The sequence below is a fragment of the Dama dama genome, chromosome 32 (assembly GCF_033118175.1).
Source record: "Dama dama isolate Ldn47 chromosome 32, ASM3311817v1, whole genome shotgun sequence".
Classification (NCBI taxonomy): Eukaryota; Metazoa; Chordata; class Mammalia; order Artiodactyla; family Cervidae; genus Dama; species Dama dama.
The window spans coordinates 19865626-19879197 of record NC_083712.1 but is presented as its reverse complement, the minus strand read 5'-3'; the positions used below and the strand labels follow the sequence as shown (position 1 = coordinate 19879197).

Here is a 13572-nt window from a genome sequence, read left to right as displayed (position 1 = left end):
CCAGGCATGCTCTTAAGACCCCGACTGGAGGTATTGCACACACAACACACACACACACACACACACGCGCGGACCCGCACACGCAGACTCTCAAACATCAATATTCCCTCCTGGGCTTTTGCAGGTTGCAGTAGATTTTTTTCCAAATCGCTTTTTCTCCAGAAGCGCGACTTTGCTGTGCTCACAAAAGAACCTCTTTCCCCAGCTCAGGAATGAATCTCGACCCCCCTGAGCCGCCACCCGGTAAACCTCACACGGCGGCGGCGTGGACTTCATCCGGATGCGAGCGGTGGCCGCGCGCCCCCCTCGTCGCGGCCAAACTAAGTCCTGGAGCTGGCGGGACGCGCCGCTCGGGGAAGGTGGGCGGCGGGGGTCCAGGTGGCGGGAGGGGTCGCCGGCGGGGCCTGGAGTCCAGCGGCGGTGGCGGCAGGCGCGGCGTGTGTGTGTGTGTGTGTGTGTGTGTCGCTTGGGAACTGCAGCGGGGACCGACTCGGCCCGGATCGCCCCTCGGCCTGGGCTGCTGGCGCTCGGCCACTCAGGTCGGCCTTGGGGGCCCCCGGGCGGGGGGACGGCGGGGCTGCTTCGCGACCCTATGGTGCTCCCCCGGGTCTCGGACCCCATCCACGCCAACTGGGGGGCCAGACCCGCACCCCGGGGAGGGGAGGAGGTCCCCGGGGTTGGAAGCATGTGCTCAAGTGGTCTGAGCTAACTCTGAATGATGCACCAGGGCTGGACAACCCGTATCTGGAATACCTAATGTGGCTTCCTTTACTTTTAAATGCAAGACACTTGATACAGCAAGATCTTACATTTTAATTTTTTTAATTGCCCTTTTCTCCCTCTAGATCCACTTTTATCCTGATTTTTGCATTGCCTCTGGGACAGCGTCCCTCCTCCCTTTAATTTCTCTTTCTTCTAGAACATTCCATCCCCTTCAGCCTCTTCCTCCATTTAACTAAGAAGGGGATGACTAAATGTCCATAGATTCACCCGTGTTTTCTTCCAGTCCCTCCAAACCCCTCAAGTATTATTATGAATAAAGAAACAAAGATAAGCAGCATTTACAATACCGGGATCAATCAACATAACGTTACCTCATTAGCCATCATTCCACATCTTAACTCTCATCTAAAAATAGTACACCGAGAAAAGGACTACTTAGGAAAGGATCTGTGTTTTTCCTTCATTTGTGAATAAGACCCAAGAAAGATTATATTCTTTCCTCATCTCCATGATCCGACAACTGTAATTTCTTTTCCCTCTTTAGGTTTTCCTGACCTTAACTCTGGTCGCTTTTTAAAGGTAAAGCTGCAGCCCTGTGACCACGGCTCACCTGCCTCTTATGGATACCTCTCCTGTCCAGGTTTCATTACCATCTAACATCCATTGTCATTCATGGAAATGTCTGATGTCTCTCGGTGTGGAAGCAACGTCTCTGCACCTCAGCGTTCTTTTCTTTCAGTAACAATGACTCTTCTCCAATCGCGACTCACACACACATTCTAATACATGATTATCGCAAGTATCCTGCTTACTCTTCCCTGAGTGATCAATATATCCAGTCTTTAATGAGGCCATCATTAAGATATCAGAGAAAGTATTTAAACATTCCTTTGGCACAGTCAAAATTTCGAAGTTATCTCAAGGTTTTGAAATTCTCCTTAGTAAAATTGGGTCAAAAAATAGAACAATAGGTATTTTGTGGGGCACTGAAAGACTTCTAAGTTCTTAAGCAAATATCTTCCTAAGTCATAATATTTTGAAAAGGATCTTTACACGAATGAGTGTAATGTATGTGACTCTTGGTGGTGATGGGAGGGTGGGGACTGCCTGAAGTAATTGCAAATAAACACTTTAGAACGGTTATAGGTCCTGTAATATGAAGAAAACACCTTCAGTTGGAATCTAAGAAGAATTATACAGGTACAACATTGCGGCTTGAGAATTTCCCCAGACCGGTGGGCTTGTGAATGCTTCCGATATATACCCTGTGTTTTTGATGACACCAATTATCAGATCTGGATTTGGACTAGAACATTAGGAGACAGGAAGATGAGCACTCTGAGGAATGAAAGGTTTTTAAATCTTAAATCATCGCTTGGGTCAAGATGAATCTCAAGAAGACTGATATTTGGCACGCTCATTTCCCCAGATAAATACTATGTAAATTGGTCACTGATGGATAGCATTTATTAAAATTCCAATTTAACATGCTAATTAAGCCATGCCCATCTATAAATATCAGATACAGGTTAGGTAAATTTTTTTATGGGACTACATTGGAATCTTCTACATGTATATCTAATTCTACCTTTTCTGAATACAAAACTAATTATTTTCAAATTGGACCAAGACATTATCCCTTGAGAATGATCAAGGGCTGACGTTGAACACAGCTGAGCAGCAGCAGCAGCAGCCGCCCATGGGGAAAGAAAGGGAGAGATGGGATTTTAAACAGTTTCTATTGCTAAAAAGTGAAGGATGGTTTCCATATATATCTTCCTAAGAAAAGATACAAGGTTTTCTGGCCACACCCATCCCTGCATTAAATCACTGCCATCTTTTCAATATTGGGGTCCACTGAAGAATCCCATACCCAGACACATAATAAGGCACACATTGAATGTGTATTTTCATTTCCTATTGTTTGCCATATTGCTGCTGTCAGGAATAATTAGCCTTATGGATACTGCCTTTTATAACTTAAGCATTTCTTGTCTGAGATCTGCAGAATTCCCTGCAGTTCCATGAGCAGACACTATCAAATATGTTGAATTATGTGGCTATTTTATGTTGTGAATAAATAACCACATGGAATCATACTTGTGCTGTTAAATGAATTTTACTTATAACTGAATTTAGTTCTTTAGGCATAAAAGCCTAATGACTGCACACCATGAAAAAGATTTTTAAAAATGCATGAACCAAATCAAATCAAAGCAAATTGTGTTTTAGAAAAAAAAAGTCCATGCGTGAGCTGTTACTTCAAATGGGCACCAACTTAGCTTTAATATTAAGAGCTCTTCTGACCTCTTGCTACATAGGCCCAAAGCCTTGAAGAAAAAGTAGAGTTTAACCAAAATTGGGATGATTATCTTCTTGTTAATGGTTAAGCACCAAATCCATATTTTCAGAGATGCTCATAAAAAATCATAATCAAACACTTTTAGCTGTGTTATATATGTGAATATGATAAAAACTAACATTGAGCACTTTGTATGACTGTCACTATACTGAACATTTGACATATACCATTTTTATTAATTTTCTAAAGCCCCAGCAAGAAAGTAATATTATTATCCATTTTATAGATGAGGAAACCAGAGCTCAAAGAGCCCACACCGAGTGTCAGAGACGAAACCCAGCCCCAGGTCCTCAACTCATTTCACAAACACTTAGTATCGACTCATTAGTAAAAACTGGCAATAACAATGTAGTTCACTTTCGAAATAAGATTCGTCAGGATAATCCACACCAAGGATTTGAAAATATGATAGTCAATTTTAAAAACTGATCATTTGTGGATTTGGGAGCGGAAAAAAAGAAGAGGCGCCACATCTGATTCCTCCTATGTTTTGAAGCAGCTTTTAGAGTTAAGGGAACAAGTAATACAGGTTTCCCTGTGGCTCAGAGGTAAAGAATGTGCCTGTCAATGCAGGAGACACAGGTTCAGTCCCTGGGGTGGTAAGATACCCTGGAGAAGGAACTGGCAACCCCCTTCAGTATTCTTACCTGGAAAAGTCCATGAACAGAGGAGACTGGTGGGCTACAGTCCATGGAGTCACAAAGAGTTGGACATGACTGAGCAATTAAATAACAACAGGTCAATATGTATCTGTCAATCTAGAATTTAGTTTCTCTAAACAGGCTTTGTTAAAAACTATACAATTTATTATGAAACTAAACTCAGCATTGTATTCTATTAGTAATACATGTATGAAATGTGATACTTCATTTTTTGTTTTTGTTTTCCAACTAAAGTTACTTTCTAAATAAATATTTTCAACAGTTGTTCTGAAAAACTGGTCAGGTTACTTCCACTTTTACTGATATTTCTATTAATATAGACTTCCCAGGTGGCACAGTTGGTAAAGAATCCGTCTGCAATGCAAGAGACTTTGGAGGCGTGGGTTCAATTCCTGGGTTGGGAAGATCCCCTGGAGGAGTAAATGGCAACCCACTCCAGTATTTTTGCCTGGAAAATCCCATGGACAGAGGAGCCTGGCAGGTTACAGTCCATGGGTTCTCAACGTCTCAGACACAACTTAGTGACTGAGCATGCACACACACACTTATATATAATTGTTCTTTTTAAAATAACCAGTATATCAAAGAAACTGTGTCACTGAAATTACAGTACACTGACATCAATTGGTACATAATAAGTGTACAATTAGTTTAGTTACATGCTGTAAATAAAATTTTAGACTTTATCTTCTGTTTTGTAAAGTGTTATTTTGTCGGGAGCACAAAAATCCCGACAGCTATGTGGGCTCTTTTTTAAGCTGACATACACTTTATTTTAAATCATATTTCCAGGTCCTTTTTCCAGTAAAGTTCACTTATCATTTACACTGGAACAGAAATAAAGGTTTGAAAAAAAGACATACTAAAGGCCAATTCATAATTTTTCACAGATGTCTACAGTAAATCTAAAAGGCTAGTATAATATGTAGGTGATGCTTTGATCCAAACTACAGAAAAATCCACCCACAATATAGCTATTTATTTCACAACTGTTTGAAATGACCCACATCCAAATTCATTTCTAAAAGGTAAGTTTTCTTCTTTATTTTTAGAAGCATTATGTTATTTCACCAAAATCACAAATGGCTTCTGAAATCTGATCCATGATGAAGACTTATGACACTTCATCTCCCATCAGTCACATGTGTTGTGTGTCCAAAGCACTGGGTCTGATTTCTGTCTTAAGGCGGATGACCTTGGGTGGGGGATGACCTTGGGCAGGAGCATGCTGGGTCCTCCACAGCCCAGGCAGGCAGGAAGGAGGGGAATAGGATGTCGATGTGTAGAATGAGGTCTGGACGCCTTGCAGGGGGGCAATCAAGCAATACACTGTATCCAGAAGGCTTAGCGGGCTTGAGCTGTGTGCCAGCAGATACCCAAGTGGGAGGGATGTGGATAAGGAAGAGAGGTCATTCCTCTCTAGGGGTGAGAGCAGGACAGGCCCAGGGGCACAGAGCTTTGAGAGAAATCCAGACAGCCAGCAAGAGGTCGGATGACGATGGCCCACACTCTGTGGAGTGTGTTTCTCTCTGAATAAATCCACATCTTACCTATCACTTTGTCTCATACTGAGTTCTTTCTGCAATGAGACATCAAGAACCTGAGTTTTATTAGGTCCTGAAACCAGAAGCGATTCAATCATGCAGAGCAGCACATGGTGATCTGTGACTCAGAGATGCTGCCATGTCCAGTGGAGAGAGACTAAGGACACTGGAGACTCATGAACAATACTGAAACCCACAACAAGTGGAAGAAGTTAGCATTCTTCATTCCAGAGAAGATCACAATTTGATAATCTCAAGAAACTCATCAAGAGACCACTTGAGGCCAGATTAAAAACTGTAGGCCCCGCACACACCCTGATCCTTGTTCTAAACTCCTCACCAAATCCCACTGGGTTGGGACACAGTTTCGAGGTCATTAGCCCCACTGTGGCCCCCTTTGCATGACAAAGCAATAAAACTGTTATTTTCTATCACCCCTATCCCCCCCCAAAAAAAGAGGTCGGATGGGGGTAGGGATGCCAGGAACTGGGTACATAGCAAGAGCTGAGGGCCCAATCAAGCCACCAAATGTCCAAAGGCAATGTTACAAGTGGGTGTGTAGCAGTGTGTGGAACCCTAGTTGTATATGAGTCAACCTCCACATGGAGATGTACAGGAGTGGCCAAGAAAGAGGGAGTGTCACTCATCCTTGGCAGGTTGGACACAAGGTCCAAAAACAGCAAGACGAATTCCCAGGCTCACCCGGGGATGGCAGTGTTTGTCCATGCTGGCAATTTATTGGGGTTCAACTTATTTGTAGCTTTTGACAATATGAATGCATTGGGGGGGGGGGTTGCTTTGAAAGTACATAGATATGTGATAAATAAAAATGATTGAATTGTTTTAAATCCTTCAATCTGGACTATTTGTTTCCAGCCATCATTCTACTCACTCAACTCCAAAGCATATTTTTGTGTTAGTTCTCAAAAACTAACAACTAACTTAGATGTCAAAAAGCTAGGCCATAGATCTTTCAAATTAAATATACAAAAACAATTTGTTTTCTTTGTTCAGATGCTAGAATTTAGTCATTCATTGATGGCTAGTGATGAAGTGATGTGGTCAGGTGGGTAGTTGTCTGTAAAGGCACTAGCTACCTGCAGGTCAAATTCCTCTTGCAGTGGAGAGAAGACAGAATCACACAAACGCCTAGTGCTCAGTTACTCAGACCCTTTGCGATCCCATGGACTGTAGCCCGCCAGGTTCCTCTGTTCATGGGGTTTCCCAGGCAAGAATACTGGAGTGGGTTGCCATTTCCTCCTCCAGGGGATCTTCACAATCCAGGGATCAAACCCACATCTTTTGCATCTCCTATATTGGCAGGTGGGTTTTTTCCCACTGTGCCACCTGGGAAGCCCTACTGGCTAAACTTCTAGAGTCACTCTTCAAAATTTATATCAAAAAATTTCCAAAGAACCCATAGGTATTAAGATCATTTTTGCAAATAGTTGATCAGGTCTTTATTGACAAACAAATCTGGATAATCAATAATATTAATTTTTTAAAGTTTTAATTAAAATGTTTTTTCTAAATTTTTTGCTCAGGAAAGTAGATTTTTTCCCCCCTGCTAGTCACAAGGATAATTAAATTTCACCCTCACCAGAGGGGCGGGACAGTTCTGTCTTTGGCTGTAAAGGTGGCAGGGATTCTAATTTACTATTGACAGTGGTTCTTTCACTTTGATAGATGTGAATTCAACTTCATTTATTGAATGCCTATTATGTGCCTGAAACACCTTAAATACTTTGGCTTGAAATGCCATTTATAAGCTTCACAGGGCAAGACTAGTTTAAAATTAATGTAGAAAACTATACTTCCATTGTTTAAAATACTCTGTAGGGGAAAACACACTGTGGGCAAATTTCTATCTGGTATCTGCCTTGGTTCATAAAAACAAACAAACAAGTGTGCTGAGGGGCCTGCTGGGGCAATGTAGGAGTTTACAGGGGATCATACAAAGGTACACCTTAAGGACTGCCTGAGAAGAAATGAATTCTCTAGAAATGGGGAGGTGACGGAGAATAAAGAGAAAAACAGGTAGAGACAGGCTGACAGGTAAGGAAATCTCCAGTTACAGTCTATCTAGTCCTGTGGGCTTGCAGTTTCTGGGTGACAGCAAGCTTCAGGGGCTGTCTCTTTTAGAATTGGCACAAAGGGAATTAGGTCTTTCAGAAGACAGAGAGGAATTGAAAGGCAAAATAAGGGCATCTATTTATTTGATGCAAACCAAGGTGACTCTAACCCCCCAAGGCCATCCCACCGCAGTCTGAAGATCCTGACCCATTAAGGCAAGTGTCCAGGTGAAGAGTTTGACCCAAGACTGCATAGGTGTTTCAGAGTCTAGCTTCCTTGATGACAATTTGACTCCAAAATAGAAACCACTGTGAAAATATGTAGAACTCTATGTTATTTTTGGCCAAAGGCCTTTGCAAGATCTTCCAAAAAGGGTTTGTACAATAATTTCCTTCACATGAATTTTAAAGATTAAGGCAGAACAAGTTAGAGTATTTTTGAATTAATTTCATAATATTACTCATTAGATCAATATATCACAGTGTCATTTTAACTACAGAGTCCAATATAGCTTTCAACCAGATGATATAGGTGTCTAGAATTAGTAGAAAGGCTCTAATATTTAGGTGCAAGTCTAGGTTGAATAACTGTACCCTTCTTGTCTGTGTTCTAGAATCGATGGTGGGTAAATTTCTCTTCAAGAAATTTCTGGTAGGGTTTCAGAAGGATAGTTATAATGAGGACTTTTCTAACTGGAAAAAAAGGCAGCTAGATTAGTAGTGACTAAAAACAATTTATGATTAGTGAGCAAGGTCCTAAATTATAGCAACATATTCACTCCATAAAAAGCTTATTCCATTGCTTGCTGATTTTTTCTAGCAACTTTCATAAAAAAAAATGTAGTGTCATAATCAGCAATAGGAAAATCTGTGGCTGTGATTCAGATAAGCAGGCATCTTTTTGCCCACGCCTTAGGTGATGTGAAGAGACACCGCTGAAATGGATGATAAAATGGGCTCAGTGCAAAAGAAAAGAACCTATAAAGAACAAAGCAGCTTTGATAGTTTGCAGACTGAAACCAGTGAAAACACATCACAGTCCGCCCTTCAGGGATTTCTCCACTTGTCTACAATTTCTCTGAGAATTGGGAAATTCAGGTTCTGGACATAGCTCTTCTGATGGGCTGTGTAATCTTGCTAAATCTTAGTTTATCTGGGCTTCAATTTTTCCCTCTAAAAAGGGGAATATCTCTCGGGTCTTCTGAATCCTTTAAATGGCCATGCAAGAATTTCTTCCTACTCCTTTAATGTTCTAGGATAACAGTTTTCAGTTCATAGATATTTCTATTCATTTCTCGTTTTCTTCACGTTTTTCTTTTATCCATCTTGATTTTCCATTGGCCTGATTGTTTGTTTGTCTGTCCATCTACTCACAGTATAAAGATCAAATTTTGTTTACTTTGAAGAATGAGTAAAGAGTAAAGAAAGAGTAAAAGGGGTCAGTCATTTCCATATGTTGACATTTTAAGGCAGATGTGATTTAGAAAACAGCTGTTCTCAGCTTTATTCTACTCCATATTTTAACCTTCCATGTGTTGAGATACCAGCCTCAATTTACTGTCTGTTAGAGGTGAGAGGTTCTCTTTCATAAGAATAGCACTGATGATTAATGAAGCCAAGAGAAGTAGTGAGGTACGCACGAGCCCTATTATTATGTGTTTGTTATCATATGGTTTGTTATTATATCGTTGGTGGCAATCACATCTATTTATTCTTCTCAGCTAAGATTTACATCTGTTGCAAGGTCTCTTGTCTTTCATTGCCTCTGTATCCTATCGACAACTTCAAGGAAGGTGGGCTACAAAGAGGAGTCTCTGGGAAAGTATAGGTTAGAGCAGGGGTCCCCTACCTCCAGGATCTAATGCTTGATGATCTGAGGTGGAGCTGCTATAATAAAAATAATACCTGCAATAAAGTACACAATTAACGACCCTGATGCTGGGAAAGATTGAGGGCAGGAGGAGAAGGGGGCAAGTGAGGATGAGATGGTTGGATGGCATCGCCTACAATGGACACGAGTTTGAGCAAACTCTGGGAGATGGTGAAGGACAGGGAGGCCTGGTGTGCCGCAGTCCATGGGGTCACAGAGACAGATACCACTGAACAACTGAACATCAACAATAAGAGAATACAATAAAAGTAACGTGTCTGAATCATCCCGAAACCATGCTCCACCCCAGTCAGTGAAAAAATTATCCTTCACGAAAATGGTCCCTGGTGCCAAAAAGGTTGGGGGCCACTGCCTGAAAGCACATCACTGGTTTCCTGCATTGAAGAGATCACAGAGCATCACCAAACGTTAGGGCCCAAAAGAAACTTACAGCTCCTTGTGCAGCCCTCTTGCCTTCCTACAGTGAAGCCAGTGAGTATGACCCCAAAGACAAACATCTCCTCTATTTACTAGCAATTCTAAATATCGCTAACATGACCGCCTCCTCATATTTCGTTAAGCAAAAAGTAGAGAGAGGCGTTATAATCTGCCTAAAGGCATCTATCAAAGTGAAAGAAGCGCTGTCAATAGAAAATTAGAATGCCCTCAACCTTCACAGTCAAACACCACTGCCCCGCCCCCTCTGATGAATGTGAAATTTAATTAATTATCATTGTAACTAGCAGGAAAAAAACAATCTACTTTTCCTGAGCCTAGAATTAGAACGTTTATAATTTTCTATTTCCTTTTTTTTTTCTATTTCAAAAGGATTGAGATTTGTCAAAGAGTTAAATATATATCCATATCCAATTTTCCTCCAATTATGAAGAAATAAACCAACTTCAGGGCTTTCTAATACCTGTTCAACAGTGACTTTGGTGCCTTTCGGCTCTCCTGAGAGAGTATGTGAAGATGACCTTTCTCTGCAGAGACAGTATCTACTCATGCCTAGAAAGGGAAGATTTGAAAATTCTTAAATATTCTCTTCTGCCTTTTTCCCTATCCTATTTCAAATCAATTTCCTATTTTCTCACATTCCTCTCGGCTGGCAGCTGCCCCTTCTGGGCCTTTATCTGGCGGGAGGAAGACAGGCAGGCAAGCAGTTGCCTGTTCACTTGATGTCGGTCCTGTTCCCAGGCTGGAGACAGAATGTCTGATCTCCATATTGTTAGCAGCTTCCAATTGCCCCCATCTTCAAAAGCATCTAACACGGGTCCACAGGCTGGGGTCCCCTGTCTTTCTTTTCAGGGGGAATTAAAACCTTTCTGTTCTTTGAAAGAAGACTTCTGGAAAAAAAGAGAAACAGTCATAATAACCAACCCATAAGTCAAGTCACTAAACGAAAAAAAAAAAATTCACCTGCAGTGTAAAGACAGAGGATGGAAGAAGTCATGTCATAAACACTGTATTTGTCGACTGTCTGAAGCAATACAGCTGAAGAGAAATAGCTTTCAGTCTTGCAAGGACTCTCCTGAACAACACCAGAACTTCCATAAAACCATGGAACTGATGAGGGCCACCGGCAAAAACCACAAAAAAGACCTCCTCTTGCCCCCCAGCACAGACAGCTACTTCAGTGAAAATGGCATTTAGCCCTGATGTGTTTGACTTTGCATCAGATGCTCCTTGGTATACATCCAGAATTATATTTTTATAGACTTCAGAGATCCCAAGGAAAGAACAGCTTGTGTCCTAGCGCTTCCCATGGAAATGCCCCCCATCTTTTCTCTATCCATTGTTGTACTGATTCCTGCTGAACTGATGTGCTCAGACCTTTGATTCAGCTCCTGTGGCTGCTCTCGCCACCCCCTTCTTCCCCTGCCCCACAGTGGTCCAGCCCAGCTAGGACGAAGGACTGTCATTCTTGGTAAGGATTACTGAGTTCTCTCATTTGACTTTCTTTCCAAATGGATTTCTAAGTCCTTCTTATTTTTTCTTATAGTGCACAGGAAAAGAAAAACATCATCTGGTCTAATCTCTGGAATAGAGTCTTATAAGCTCTAAGAAAACAGGGAGAAAAGGCCAGTTTAAAAATAAAATATACTGATACACTATTCTTCTAGTTTTAATTCTAAGAAGTATGATCATTAAGTTCTAAATAACGTACAACATACACATTTCCATAAACCAGATCCCTCTTCTGATTTCTCTTTTTTTTTTTTACTCCAAGTTGTTACCATTAGAATAGTCATTCCTGTCCCTGGGTCAGAAATAGTGGGAAGACCTCTGTTTTCAGAAGTACCTCCTGCATCCATGCTTTTTCTTTAAATTTCATTTTATTTTTTTATTTTATTTTTTTAAAAATTTCATTTTATTTAAATTTCCAACTTCGGAATCTCATCACATCTACCATAGATGCATCAATAGCCTGTGCCACGGTCCTTGCATCCCTACTCCAATCCACATTCAGGTCAGACCTTCCAATGACTTATTTGCAAATGCTCCTCCCAGGCTCAAAGCTTCACTGGTTCCCTATTGACTACAGAATAACCCCCATCACCAACTATTATCCAGGAGAACCATCTTAGTCTTATCTCGCACTTGACATAGGATTTTTCTCAAATACACCTCTCCCCCTTTCCTGCCACTTTGTCACATCACTCCCTCTGCCTAGATGTCCTTCTTAGGTCCCGCCCCCCACTCCATCCTTCCTTTCTCACTCTCCGTACCCCCTCCTTTTATTTCTCTCTGATTCCCATAACCACTGCCACCTCACAAGGCCTAACTGACCAAGTATGAAAGCGCCAGTTGCTCAGTCACGTCCGACTCTTGGGGACCCCATGGACTGTAGCCCACCAGGCTCCTCCATTTGTGGGATTTTCCAAGCTAGAATATTGGATGCTGTTCCTTTAATTTCAATTGCCTCACCAGGCTTCCTTGGTGGCTCAGAGGGTAAAGCGTCTGCCCGCAATGCGGGAGACTCGGGTTTGATCCCTGGGTTAGGAAGATCCCCTGGAGAAGAAAATGGCAACCCACTCCGGTACTCTTGCCTAGAAAATCCCATGGATGGAGAAGCCTGTAAGCTACAGTCTATGGTAGGCTACAGTCTATGGTAGGCTACAGTCCATGGGGTCGCAAAGAGTCAGACATGACTGAGCGACTTCACTTTCACTTTCACCAGGCTCATAGCCAATCACTTAATGGCTTCAATAGGATGTCTACAGGCATCTAAAATGCAACATGTTCAAAGCTAATATAATCATCTTTTAGGAATTTCCTGGTGGTCCAGTGGTTAGGACTCCACACTTTTACTGCTGAGGGCCCAGGTTCAAGTTCTGGTCAGGGAACTAAGATCCTGTAAGCTGCCCAATGTGGCCTAAACAATAAAATAATATAAAAATAAAGACCTCATCACAGTTGAACCAAAACCCTGACTTTGAGTAGTTTTCCTTTAAAAAAATGAAATGAAATAAAATAATCATCTGCCACAAACTTCCATCTCTTCCTGGATTCCTGGAGTCAGTGAACAAAAAAATCTGTGTCCATCCAAACGTTCAAGAAACTTGGAAGCGGTTTCTTTTATCAGCACCGCCTTCCCCATTCTCTACACTGAATCTACCCGTAGGCCCTCCACCACTTTCACAATTTTCATTACTACCATGTCTACCTCTGTTGATGCAACCATCATTTTTCACTTGGATGTAACATCATACCTGCCTCTATCCTTACCTTCCTCTCATATTCTTCACACTCCATTCAGAAAAATCTTTCCAAAAGGTGCAAATCATCATACCAATTTCCTGACTGAAAAATTCTGAATGACTCCCCACTGCCATGATGATAACATCCCAATTCCTAAGTAGAGCTGATGAGATATTCTGAGACCTCACATGTCCTTGCACTTTCAACCACAGTGACAGTTGCTGGCACCGTGCATAGGATATTCCTAATCTTTGGACTAGCATCCATCTTCCCTTAGCTAACAGCTAATAGAATTAGCTAATAGCTAATAGCTTCCCTATTTTTCTTTCAGTCTCATCTTAGATGTCTCCTCTGCCTGGCTCGAAAGCTTTCCTGTCTCCTGGTGGCTAGATGTCAGTTGATTATTGCATAGTCACCAAATTAAGAAAACATAACAATCACAACACTTATTACATTCTACGTATTGCCTTAAAGCTACAGAATTGGAGAAGAATATGGAAACAGAGGCAGCATCATTATTTCTGATAGGCACTGGCTGCATGTTAATTTGTAAAAATTCTTGTGAGTCTGAAAGATGCAAAGATTATCCTCCCGTTTGTGGAATATGAACAGTCATAAAGTCCTCAAGTACATTCAT

The 13572-nt window shown here is 41.5% G+C and overlaps 1 protein-coding gene and 1 non-coding gene across 2 annotated transcripts in view; one reads left to right on the top strand and one right to left on the bottom strand.

Annotated features, from left to right (window-relative positions):
* The window catches only part of TENM3 (teneurin transmembrane protein 3), a 701853-nt gene that overhangs the window by 324889 nt on the left and 363392 nt on the right, over nucleotides 1-13572 (bottom strand). The gene's annotated exons all lie outside the window — the stretch shown is intronic.
* On the top strand, nucleotides 12508-12580 carry TRNAK-UUU (transfer RNA lysine (anticodon UUU)). Its single transcript has one exon. It is a non-coding gene; the product is annotated as a tRNA-Lys (tRNA).